The sequence below is a fragment of the Barbus barbus genome (genome assembly GCF_936440315.1).
Source record: "Barbus barbus genome assembly, chromosome: 37".
Lineage (NCBI taxonomy): Eukaryota > Metazoa > Chordata > Actinopteri > Cypriniformes > Cyprinidae > Barbus > Barbus barbus.
The window spans coordinates 10,259,987-10,272,844 of NC_136715.1; the positions used below are offsets into that span (position 1 = coordinate 10,259,987).

Sequence of the window (12,858 nt, forward strand, 5' to 3'; positions counted from 1 at the left end):
TTTTGTTAGTAATTAAATATTTGTGAGGTAATGACCAAACTTTCTTCCAGGGAATATCACTTACTAAACCATTCCAATAAGAGATTACATAAGGCACAGAAATACTACATCTGAAACAAAACTCTAATTTTCTTATTGTTTCTTGACTTGGATGACAAAAGACACTGTTTTCCAACAAATGTTTTACAAAGATCCACTGAGTTATATGAGATTGGAAAAGAAAGACCTCTAAAAAGCATGAGAACTCCATGTGGCACTGCATCAGCAACAAGGCTAAGAACATAAGAACACCATTGAGTGTCTCTCTTTGCACATGTACAGTATTGGTGAAGCATTCGTATAGTTTGTATTTTTTATCTTCTATTTTTTAGTTTGTATAGGGTAAATATCTATGTGAAGCATTCGTATAGTTTGTATTTTTTATCTTCTATTTTTTAGTTTGTATAGGGTAAATATCTATGTGAAGCATTCGTATAGTTTGTATTTTTTATCTTCTATTTTTTAGTTTGTATAGGGTAAATATCTATGTGAAGCATTCGTATAGTTTGTATTTTTTATCCTTTATTCTTTTAGTTTGTATAGGGTAAATATTTATGCCCCTCTATTATATATATATATATATATATATATTAAAACAAAAAAAAAATATTACACTTTATCAAGCTAATCATTTAGAAGAAACAGTTGCTTGTTGAATAAGCATTGCCAACATGTTAAGTGTTGGCTACATCTTTAGTGGTCACTCTTTTACCCTCAATCACAGCAAATGGACTGTGAAAGCCAACTCTCTTTCCTTCCCATCTCGCCTTCTCTACCGTCGGCCACAGTAGAGATCTTGCTTCCTTGTCTTTCTGCGAAAGATCTTCGAAGATCTTGATCTTCTTTTCCCTGAGAAGGACGGACGTTTTGGCATCTCTACAAACTTTGTCCCGCTGGGACCGCAACGAAAATAAGACAATTATGCGACGAGAGGATCTTTCCGCAGCAGAACGAGGTCCCAGCCTATGAGCGATGTCAACTCCACGGGGCAGATCTGCAGTGATGCTCGGGGAGACCTGGGTGAAGAGGTCGATGATCATCTGCTTTACGTTCTCACCTGCTTTCTCCGGAATACCAGCGACGCGAAGATTCCATCTTCTCGTGTACGCATCCAGATCATTATACTTATCACGAAGTTCAACGTTGTGTTTTTCCAATTTTACGATATCGTTGTCCAGTTCCTCAGTTTTATCATTCAAATGCTTCACCTGTTCACCGTGGAATTCGAGGGAGCTGACTATCTGTTTAAAGACATGGAGTTGGACAGTGCAATGCCTTAGCTTTACAAACTGTTGTCATTAGTGGCAACAATTGGAGCTACATCTGCAGGTGTAGAAAGGAGCTTCTCCTGTTTAAAGCGGCTCAAGTCCTACACCCGTAACACAATGGGCCAAGGCCGTTTAAGCAGCCTAGCTCTGCTGGCCATTGAGAGGACACTGGTCAAGTCACTGGAAAAGACGCCTAGTTGGTACGACAGGGTCACAGAGAATTTTCTTGAAAATAATTTACGTATAAATAAATGGACAATTTTTATGATGTAAGCCGAAAATGAGCTTCCCCTCTTTGAAAGACCAGCAGCCGCCACTGCATGATGGTGTTTTGTGTTTGCATGAATGACTCTTGTGCACCTTCTATATATTAGTATATACTTCTGCTTGTGGCGAAGCTACTTGTGATGAGCTTTGATTCTTCATGTGACTTTCTCTTGTACCACCTGCATTATTATGGTGATTGTCAGTATGTTAAATCAACCCGGTCTCATCCCAACTCGTCACATATTGACGCTTGGTTTTTGCGTCGCTTTTTGACGCTCAAGGTACCCCTTTAGCGTCACTTTTCGACGTGAAGGGAAGGTACCCCTTTAGCGTAACTTTTCAGCGTCGATATGCTAACGCGATATTGGGAATTTTATCGTCATAATAAGGTTGCCATTATTTCATATATGTAGGAGTGTGATTTTTCAATGTAAACAGTCAAAATATTTTTATTTATATGACTTACCCAACCCCTGCCCCTAAACCTACCATCTGTGAAGAAAATGCAAGATATAGGAGGCAGATGCAAGTACTGGCATAATTTATTTAAAAATGATTAATATACGCTAAGTGTTTCCTATTTAAAAAAATTACCTTCCCAACCACAGCTGCCAAAATTATTTAGTAAAGACTATAGATTTTTTACAGTGTAGATGGGGCAGAGGGCTGGCTTTATAGGTTTGTGGAATGTTGCAGTACACTTGATCTAGAGTGTTTATTTATAAATTATGAATTTTTACATAATTTAATTGTGTTTTGCACAGTTTGCACAATACCGAATGGTCACCACTTAGCTAATACTATTTATTCCACTTTTGGCCAGTTTGTAGATGCTGTAATCCCTGTCTCTCTTTCTGTCTTTCTCTCTCCCTCCCTTCCAGGCTTGTCATACTCTGTTTTTCCCTTTAGCTCTCTAGACCCTACCCCTTGGTCATCTAACCTGACTTTAATTGGACGACAAGTCTACCAGCAGCTCAGCCATTGGTGGAGCTTAACAGCCATTATGCTTGTTCAGAAGGGCAGTAACTGTCCAACAGCAGGGGAGGGAAGGAGCGAGAGAAAAGAAGGGAGTGACAGAAGCCAGGGGAAGAGGGGGGCTTATTCAGCCTACGAGGAGTGGAGCGGTTAGTGCACGGAGTAGGTAACTTGCTGCCTGTGGGAAAGTAAACAGCACAGGGTATTTGCCACCCTGTCAGAGGCCTCAGTCCGACAGCATTGGATAAACGGAGGATGAGGATGTGTACAAAGAGGCAGCTGATTTCATAGCAGGAAGTGCATGGGAGGTTGTTGGGATTAAAATCCCTCTTGGGAGGTGCTTAAGCTTTCCTGTGGAAGTACTACTGAGGACAAAAAGGTGAGTTGTGTGTTTATTGGTCTATCAGTTTCATTTTTCTCGTGCACACTAATACTCCCAAGTTTGCTTCCCGTTCATGCAACAAAGGCAGGGGCACCATGAAAAGGGGTCTTTTCTCTAGAGTGGGGGTAGGAGAAGAGAAGACAGAAGAGGAAGCTGTGCACTCTCCCCAATTTCAGTGGGAAACAGTGGGATTTTACAAATCTCCGTAAACCCAGAAAGACACTCTCACAGGCAGATAGAAAAATAACATTCTGCCATCATTTACTCACCCTCATGTCATTCCAGATCTTGTATGACTTTCAGTGGAGCACAAAAGATGATATTTTTATCAATTTCAAATGGTTTTGCGTATGGAAGTCCTGTACTGAGACATTTTTCAAAATATACACTTTTTCGCTGTGAATGAAAAATGAAAGCCATAGAGTTTTGAAATGATATGAGGGTGTGTAAATGATTTTTACTATTTTACTATTTCTATCCCTTTAACCCAGTTCTAACCAGCAGTACTTCTGACACATGATACAATTGTCAGGTGCTCTAAACGCAAACTGGGAATGATCAAATATTTTCAAACTCCATGTGCAAACGTATATCTGATTTAGGGAGAAATTATAGCAGCTTTTTATGGACTAATTCCAACATAAGATACATAATCACACACTTTGTGTGTTACTGAAGGGCCTCACAACCCTGGCCTTCCAAATCTGCATCTAGCTGCCACTCAACTTTCACCGACTTCCTTTTACATTTACCAAATTGCATAGTTTAAAAATGGGCTGTGTTCCGTTTTCCTCCTTTTTTCTCTATGACAGTTCAGCGTCGTTAGCAGTCCATGCATGTTTGAGAGAGAGCTGCTGTACAAACACACCCTATCAGTGGTCTCTCCAATCCAAAGGGGGTTTTGGGCCCTCTGGGATGACATTCATACAATAGCAGGGGCCTCTTAGCGGATGTGATACTGGATATTGGTTGGAGGGAGTTCCGTCCACATTTTAGTGCGATTTTGAAGGTTTCTGTCTGACACCCTAAGGCATGAGAGAAAATCTTCAGAAAGTGAAAGGTGTTGTACAAAGTCCTCTGCCCTGTTTGAGAACACATTACGCAACAACAGGAGAGACACAAAACTCTATATGTTCAGCAGGTGAAAGAGGAGCTTGAGCTTTTTATGTGATTGTTTCTATAGATGTAAAGGTAGAATTGAACAGATCTTTTGAATCTATGCATGCCAAACCACATCATGCTTTGAAGGTTTGAGGATGTGAATGAACAATCTGACTGAACAATGACATGTTACATGACTCTCTTTGTTGTGTTTTATTTGTTATACTGTGTTTTGGCATCACTATTATTAGGAGGCCAATGGAATTCCTTGCTTCAGTCATTTACACACGGTGACTCATTTTATTTTAGCATTATATAGCATTTTAGCATTATTATAGCATTTTATTTTAAAGTTGCAATGAAACAGAATTAGCAACAGATGTTTTTTTTATTTAAAATGTAGTGTGTATTTTTATTTAAAATGTAAAATGACTTGATTCTATGCATCAGCTTTTGATGCATTTTAAATGAATGCAAATGAACAATAGCTGATTGGAGAATATTTAATTTTCTTTGAAAAGTCCAGTAATGCCGATCAAAATTCAGTAATAGTATTGCTTTAACAGCACTTATCAGATGAGAACAAAAATTTTAATTTAATTGAGTTGAACTGAATTGAGTTAGATGATGACACTAACTTGACACTCCTGACACTGTTATTGAACTGAACTGAATCAAGATTGAAGTGATTCGAGCTGAACTTGTTTCCTAATTGATGAACTCTGAAACATTGACAGTTATTGGGATGAACTGGAACAACACCTGACCTAAATCAAGCCAAATAATGACTTTATTATCTTCTGTCAAGTTGCTCTACAGCTTAAATTGTTTGTTTTTTTCATAATTTATATATATTTTTTACTATATTATCATTGTTTTTGTTTTTTGTTTGTTTATTAACGTGAAGCTGCACTAAATATTATGAGGTTCAAAGATTTGTTTTCTCCTAAATAAAACATATGCACACATAAAACGTTTACAACATGATCTATAAAATAAATAAATAGGCAGAATTTTCATTTCATCCTGACTTTAACACACTGTTAATTTAAAAGTGAATTATAGACAAGCCCAAGGATGAATAATGCCTCCTTGCATGTCTGTGGTCTGCAGAATCAGCCACTGCTGACCTGGCACATTTTGAGTATGTGCAGTTGTGAAAATAGAGGACATGTAGAGGTGTGTACACAGTCATCCTGCAGTTTAAATAGAAGGGTAACCTGCCATTAAGTCAGAATGCACTGGTGTATTTGTTCATACATCCTGCTAAAATTAAGAAAGGAGATACACATGAAAAAATTAAAAATTTTAAAATTTTAAAAACGGTAGCGAGTTGCAACACAACCTTATTTTATTATCTGACATACTTAATAATCATACTTAAATTTAATATTTTGCAGTGCATTCATTCATTCTGAGCACATGTCACATGTGGACAGGGATGGCATCATGAATCACTGTCAGCATATCTCTGAACTGTTTTGTGGTAACTCCAGCTATTTAATGCAACAGACTCTTGGGATACTGATAAGAAGCGGAAAAGGATGTTTCCTCCTTGTGTTGATACTGTACACTGCTCCATAGTTTTATTAGCAAGAACCAGTGGTTGTCAGCTGGTGGTTTGCAACTCAAAAATGGGTTGAAGTCTGCAGGAAAAACAACACAAATGTATGTTTGTAATATAATAATGTACAAAAGTTGCTTCAATCCTGTAAATATTCTTATATCAATCAATAACAGTGTAAATGCTGTTGTTATGTTGATGTTATAAAAATCAGCAGATGTACATCATGACAGAACATTCAGGGAATGACACTAAAAAAGAGTGTGAGGGGGCAGAAGATGTAGTAGGTTATATAAATAAATAAATATATATATTTATATATATTTTTTTTTCTTCTTTTTAAGAGAGGTATTGATTGAAAACACTTTATTTTATTGGGATTGACATAAAAAAAATCCAATCATAAATCCAATTAAATTATTTCAGTTCAAATTCATCCTTTACTTACTGTAGTTGAAGCTAGACAAATAAGGCTGATGCAAACACAGACAGGTATTGATGCTGCAGGGACCAGCATTGCAAATAATATTTATTATTGATTTACCTATCAATAAAAATGAAATGTAAAGGTTAGCATTCTATTCAGAATGTTCTATTCAAGAGAATGCAAGTAAATTAAATAAATGTACATATATTACATTTGTATTATTCTAAAAGAATTTTAACTCAATGGGGCGGTTTCCCGGACAGCTTTAAAGCCTAGTCCTAGACTAAAAAGGCCTTTTAAACCAGATTAACAGAAATCTGCTTTCTCTGTCATGGTTTTAAATAGTCTTAGACTTAGTCTAGTCCAGAATTTACAGGGTGATTTCCTGGAGGAAGACTAAAGTTACTTCAGGACTAAATTGAACCTACCAGGAGGCAGATTGACATTGTGTTTCCGGTCTTTATATATCACAATTATTGGCATCCTTGAAGAAATGTGACACAATGTGACACAAAATCCTAAACTTTCATTGAAGTAAAATGAAAGGTAATGGAAATCTCATTAAGGGAAATCCCTTTTATTTAATACTTTTTGCAACCTCCTTTTGCCAGTTTAGAAGCTATGGGTCTCTCCTATAATGCCTGATGAGTTTAGAGAACACCTGACAAGAGATCAGAGACCATTCCTTCATACAGAATCTCCCCAGATCCTTCAGATTCCCAGCTCCTTGTTGATACTCTCTCCTCTTTAGTTTTCTATAGATTCAGGTCAGAGGACTGGGACGGCCATGGCAGAATCTTGGTTTTGTGCTCAGTGACCCAGGTGTGTGTTGATTTTAAATCATTGTTCTGTTGGAAGATCCAACCATGGCCCTATTATAAGGCTTTCTGACCCCAAGACTCAACTATTTTGTGCAATTCTCCAGCTGTGATCCTTGGAGAGTCTTTAGTCACTCAAACTATCTGCATTTAGACAATACGGACAGACAATATACTGCAGGCAGATTTATAACATTTCCTGTTGATTGGAATTATTGTCCTAATGGTGGTAATGTAAATGTTCAATGCTTAAGCTGTTTTCTTACTTTATTATTATTATTTATTTATTTTTACTTTACACTATTACACTATTTTGTGTTATTTTCTTGACTTTTGCAAAGGTTTTGCGAAGCTCAACAATCTGTTGCTGCACATTTATAACGTAAACATTTAGAAATATTTGACGATAATGTACTTTTAAAAAGGCATCTCCTTTGGTTTTGGAGGTTATCCAAACTTCAAAATTTCCTTTGGTTATACGCTTGTTTTCATTAATATTTTTAGCTTAATGTTTTAGCTTAAGCTCCTATTTTAGCTTAAAAATTTCTAACTAGGAGTCTTAGCTTAAGCGTGATTCAGGACCAATCTGAGAGCAACTCTGAGCAAGGAAAAGACAAAAACATTTATCTTAGTGAGGAGGCGGGGCTGAGTCCTTTGCTAGGAATGACACAGTCTTTTTAAGAGTAGGGTATATTATAAGCCTTCACTTTGAAATTACAGGCATAATTTTACCTCTCGCTCTTTCTCTCTTTCTCTCTCTCTCTCTCACACACACACACACACACACACAAACACATTATATATGTATATATATTCTTTATTTTTTATTTACCATGCTGTCATACTTACCGTGTTTTATAGGGAATGAACAGAGACATAGCTTAATAAGTGCTGTAACAGACCCAAATCATCACTGCTGCATAGTTGCATTTTTCTAATTGTCAAATATGTTAATGTAGTGATTACGTCCATTTCTGGCGCTATGACATTTCTGTGCGGTGTCTGAGATGTTAGCATGTCTTTAATAAGATCGGTCATAAACCTGATCCCTGCACGATCTCATGTGTAGCGTCTTATTAACTCACTGTCCTGCATTGTGTGCAACACATTTCTTCTCCCTCTTCATGTTTTGTCCATTTTCTCCACTGCTAAAGAAACTCTTAAGCCCCTTAAAAGTCCTCGTCCGTACTCCTAACAATTTTGGACCTTAAGACCTCTTTTAAGGGTTAAGATGCTTTCTGAATGACTTTTTTCTTTACTAGGATCTTTTCTTTCATTTCAAGAGGAAACGCCCACATTTTTAAGAATTTTCTTAGAATTTTGTTACTAGGAGCAACTCTTAGCACTAAGATTCTTCATGAATACGGGCCCAGGTGTGCTAAAAAAAAAAAAAAAAGTAAATATAAATGGCAATATAGATCTTCAGAAGTTTTACTCATAAGAATTTCTAGGACTTCAAATTATTGTGGCAAATGTGTATTAGAGAGAAAAAAAAGCATAATGTCATTTTGTTGAAAAGTTAGATTTTGACTTTTTAATTTTCTATTTACTTTGACTTTTAATTTTCTTTTTTTTTTTCTTTATTTAGATCAAGAGGATGAACAATACAGATTTATTTTCAAAACCTTATTTGATTTTATTTTCTTAGGGTACCAGTATAAATCTGACAATGCCCCCCCCCCCCCCCCCCCCCTCTCTCTCTCTCTCTTTAAAACAGCAGCTTTATGTATAACAATAAATAATGTTAATAATGATAATTAAAAAAATTTTTTTTGCAAAACTGATAACAGCTGATAGTAAGAATTTATGCAATAATTAATTACAAATATATTTCTAGGCATTTATTTTATTAGACACCTGGGCCCGTATTCACAAAACATTTTATCTTACCACTTAGAGTTCTCCTAAATAGCAGTAAGTTTTTAGTTAAGGTTTTGTTCTTAAAACCTATTCACAAAGCTGCTGAGACAAACTTTTACTAAGGAATAGAGAGAATCCTTAACCTTAATTTTTGTTACTCAGCCAGTGTCCGTGGGTCTGGTGGACCCGCTGCAGTTTTGGGTTTTTAATTCAACACAATCAAAAATTATATAAAATACTCAACAGATGTTTACTTCATCCCAATTACAAGCAATATAAACAGCATGTATGGTCAAAATGTGCCCTTTACCTTTGTTAGATTACATTTATGATTTAAAGATACAAAATATATTTTTTAAGATTTTTATGCTACAACATTGTGTGGGAATGGCAGGGGCAGAAGCACAAAACTCACACTCTTACAGACTCTCTCTCCCACACACACACATACATACACATACACATACTAATATATCAGTCCCAGACAACAGGAGGACAGAGTGAAGGTACACAGGACCTACAATTTCCACTCTTTTATTAGCCCCGTTTTAATATAAATGTGTAGGGGGTGTACAGTGAGTGGTCATTGAAAATTTGTTCTGATATATGTTCTTCACAGAAAATGGGCCAAAGCCAATGAGTCTGAGTTTGAAAAATAATTAATAGTATAATTTTTCTTCTGATAAAAATTGAAAAAGGGTCCAACAGACCCGAACACCATACTAAGAGTAAGGGCAGGGTTGACCTTGTTCCTATGGATGATGTCAGCATGTTTACTAACTATGCACACAGTGATTGGCTGATAGTCTCTGTCAGAGATTTATTCATGGGAATATTGTAGAGAACAATATTTTGTTGCCTTATTCAAATAAAGGTTTATTAAAAAAGTTAATTGCCACATTCAAATAAAGATTTTAAAATGCAGGATAAAGCTGGCCGCACTCTAGATGATTTTCAAATCTTAAACGATTTTAAAACCATGGGAGACCACAGAAGACATTTCAATGATCAAGAGTCATAAATATCAAATATCATACATATTTTTATGATTTGAGTTTGGGGACGCTCCGTCTCGATCGGGAGCAGTTCAATTAATCATAATATTTTTTATTTTGTATTTTGACAGAATTTCATGGTACTAATTAATATATATGCAATAATTATGACAAATTGTATATAATATCGACTATAATACAAAAAAATTGTTTTTCAAATATTTTCCATTGCTTGTCAATTCAATTTACAATGCCTTTAAAATCCTTTTTTTTAAGCCAGATTAGTGCCATCTGGTGGGAGTAAAATAAGAAAAACAACTGCAATACCATGGTTTAGCCCATAGATTCTCTTATAAGGTTTATTAATTCTCAAATAATCACAGGGAAATTTGGAGTTGGGATAACCTCCAAAACCAAAGGTGATACCTTTTTAAAAGGTCATAATTGTCAAATGTTTCTAAAATGTTTACGTTCATAGGCAGATTGCTGGCAACAGCCATTATAGGATAGTTTGTGGTTTGGTCTTAGTGCCTAAGAGTCCTCTTCACTACTCCTAACGTTTCACAGATTTAGGAGCTAGTTTTAGTGCTAAAACGCTTTGTGAAATACTCCTAAAGCAAACATGTAGGAGTCTTAAATTTAGGATTGACACGCTCATTATATATATTTACATTTAGTCATTTAGCAGACATTTTTATCCAAAGCGACTTACAAATGAGGACAATGGAAGCAATCAAAATCAACAAAAGAGCAATGATACGCAAGTGCTATAACAAGTCTCAGTTAGCTTAATGTAGAACACGTAGCAAGGATTTAAAAAAAAATGATAGAATAAATAAAAATAAAATAGATAGAATACAAAAAAGAATAGAGAAGATAGTGTTAGTTTTTTTGTTTGTTAGTTTTTTTTTTAAGACAACAAGCAGTTAGTACACGAGTAGAGTGCAAGTCTAAAAGAGGCTTTTTTTAAAAGAATAGAATTAGAATAGAGAGTGCTAGAGTTAGAGGGTCAAATAAAGATGGAAGAGACATCTGGTTTGAGCCGATTCTTGATTCAGCTGCTCGGATTGAGTTGGGCAGGTCATTCCACCAGGAGGGAACATTATTTAAAAATCTGTGAAAGTGATTTTGTTATCATATTATTATAATATTATTTGTTATCATTATTTTTAAGATTTTCTCCTAAATCGGCGAGTTATGAGCTACTTTTAGACTTAAGATGTTTTGTGAATAGAGCCCCAGATGTGTGCAGTTTACTTAGCTTGATTCAAAATAATAATAATAATAATACAAAAAAAGTATCTTGCTCAGTAATGTTTTATTTATTTATTTATTTTTTATTTCAGTTTTTTCCCACTGCTATTGTTTGCCAATGAACAGCCTATCAAAACTGTTTACACATTTACAAAATGTTATGCAGTAATGTTCTTCCAAGTTCAGGTAAATGCCCCCAAGAAAAATATTATTGGTTTCTCTTTCATATTTCAATAAACTTCATGGAGTTCCCAGGTACGTTTCAATATTAACTTTGTCTCAGATGTTTCTCCTAAAATACAGTAATAAATAAAGCTATACAATTATTGTGATGAGTCAACAATTGTTATTTTAATTGTAATGCTGGAACAATTGATATCTTTTTTATATATTTCTTTTCCATGAGACTTTTTCTTGGGTTATAAACCACAACTGACAGTAGTTCTGGATATCCATGCTCTGTGCTTTGATGCAGACTGGTCTTAACTAATGCTGCATTACACCATGTGCAAATAGGTTTATGGTCTGCTTCATAAAAATATAAGTCGAAGCATTTTTGGTGGGACTGTGCACATTGGTGTCATCAGCCAGTCAGCATAATCATGATGTCAATTTCCTATGGTTCTCCTTGGTTGAGACTGTAATGTCATATATTGTCATCAGAAAATGGATGAAATATTGGAGACAGACGATCCTTTCTCTTTAGCAGTGCTTGGTCACACCATTTCTCACATCACATACCATTGACCTTTTGACTTGTGATTTAACAAACAGCCAGGCATTCCTCTGTGATGAATGCAGAAACAGCGCTTTGTGAGTTTGTTCCAAGGTCTCATCACAAGAGTGCCATTGTGTGTGGTATAACATGAAGTGGGCCCACTGGAGAAGCTGTGTTTGTGGTCCAATGTAAGGGACAGAAGGCCTTGGACACAATGGCTTTATCAGAATGGACTCACATGAATGTTCTGTAAAACATGTCTGCTGTTGTTCGGGCTCCCTTTATTACATTAGCATTTTTGTAACTGATTCAGTATTTGAATAAACATAGGTAAATCATTTGTGGTTAGGTTTTCAGACAAGCAGATCTTGACTCAAAGTGATGGTGTTCATTGTACACAAGACATATTTACTGATTATTAAATAATCTAGCGAGCCTGCCTAATGAGATTAATTAGTGATGCATTACTGTTTAGTTACGAAGCATGTAGATGCATTCTGATTGTACCTTTTACTTATGCAAACCAAATTTTTATAGTCCTTTAAGCTTATGATATTCCGTTGCAAAGATAGTAATTAATAAACAAAATCGATTTTCTGCCTTGTATGCCTGGCTGTGACATCATTTGTGTTCTGCTCATAAAACCTTATTAGCTGTAATCTATTCCCTTATCCCTACAGTTTAGCAGAAAATCCAATTCATATAAAATCATGTCCTTGTGGACAGTGAGGTCATCAACCAAAAGGCAACATCAGCAGACGTATCACTGCATGGAACTCTGCCACCAAAGGAAACAACTGTGAGGTCATTAAACTGCCAAATGTGGGATGAGGGAGCATTTGCCTTAAATGGTGCAACTCATTAAATGAAGCTTTTTTTTTTTACAGTGACGTAGATGTGATAACTAAAGAATGTTTAATAAACTATGTGTAGTGGTTTACGAGGGGGAGGAAAACCTCCCAAATGCTAAATCACTAAATTCCAAAGGAGGGTTGCCTATAATTACAATTTGATGACATTGTTTTCATGTGATCTTATAGTGTGTTGATCCAAAATAGAATGTCCCAGTGATACACAAACTTGCAATTCAGACAATAACGCAATTTACAATATATATTTTTTTAATTTTCAGTGTGTAAACAAATAGTAGGTCCTGTAAATGTCATTACAAATACACACACACATATGCA

The 12,858-nt window shown here is 35.6% G+C and overlaps 1 protein-coding gene across 1 annotated transcript in view; it reads left to right on the forward strand.

Annotated features, from left to right (window-relative positions):
- Positions 1-2,590: 2,590 nt before the first annotated feature.
- LOC306856646 (rho guanine nucleotide exchange factor 10-like protein) overlaps positions 2,591-12,858 on the forward strand; it is a 123,837-nt gene continuing 113,569 nt past the window's right edge. Inside the window, exon 1 of the mRNA XM_079396004.1 lies at positions 2,591-2,928. The gene's annotated coding sequence lies outside the window, so the exon portion shown is untranslated. The remainder of the gene's footprint in view (positions 2,929-12,858) is intronic.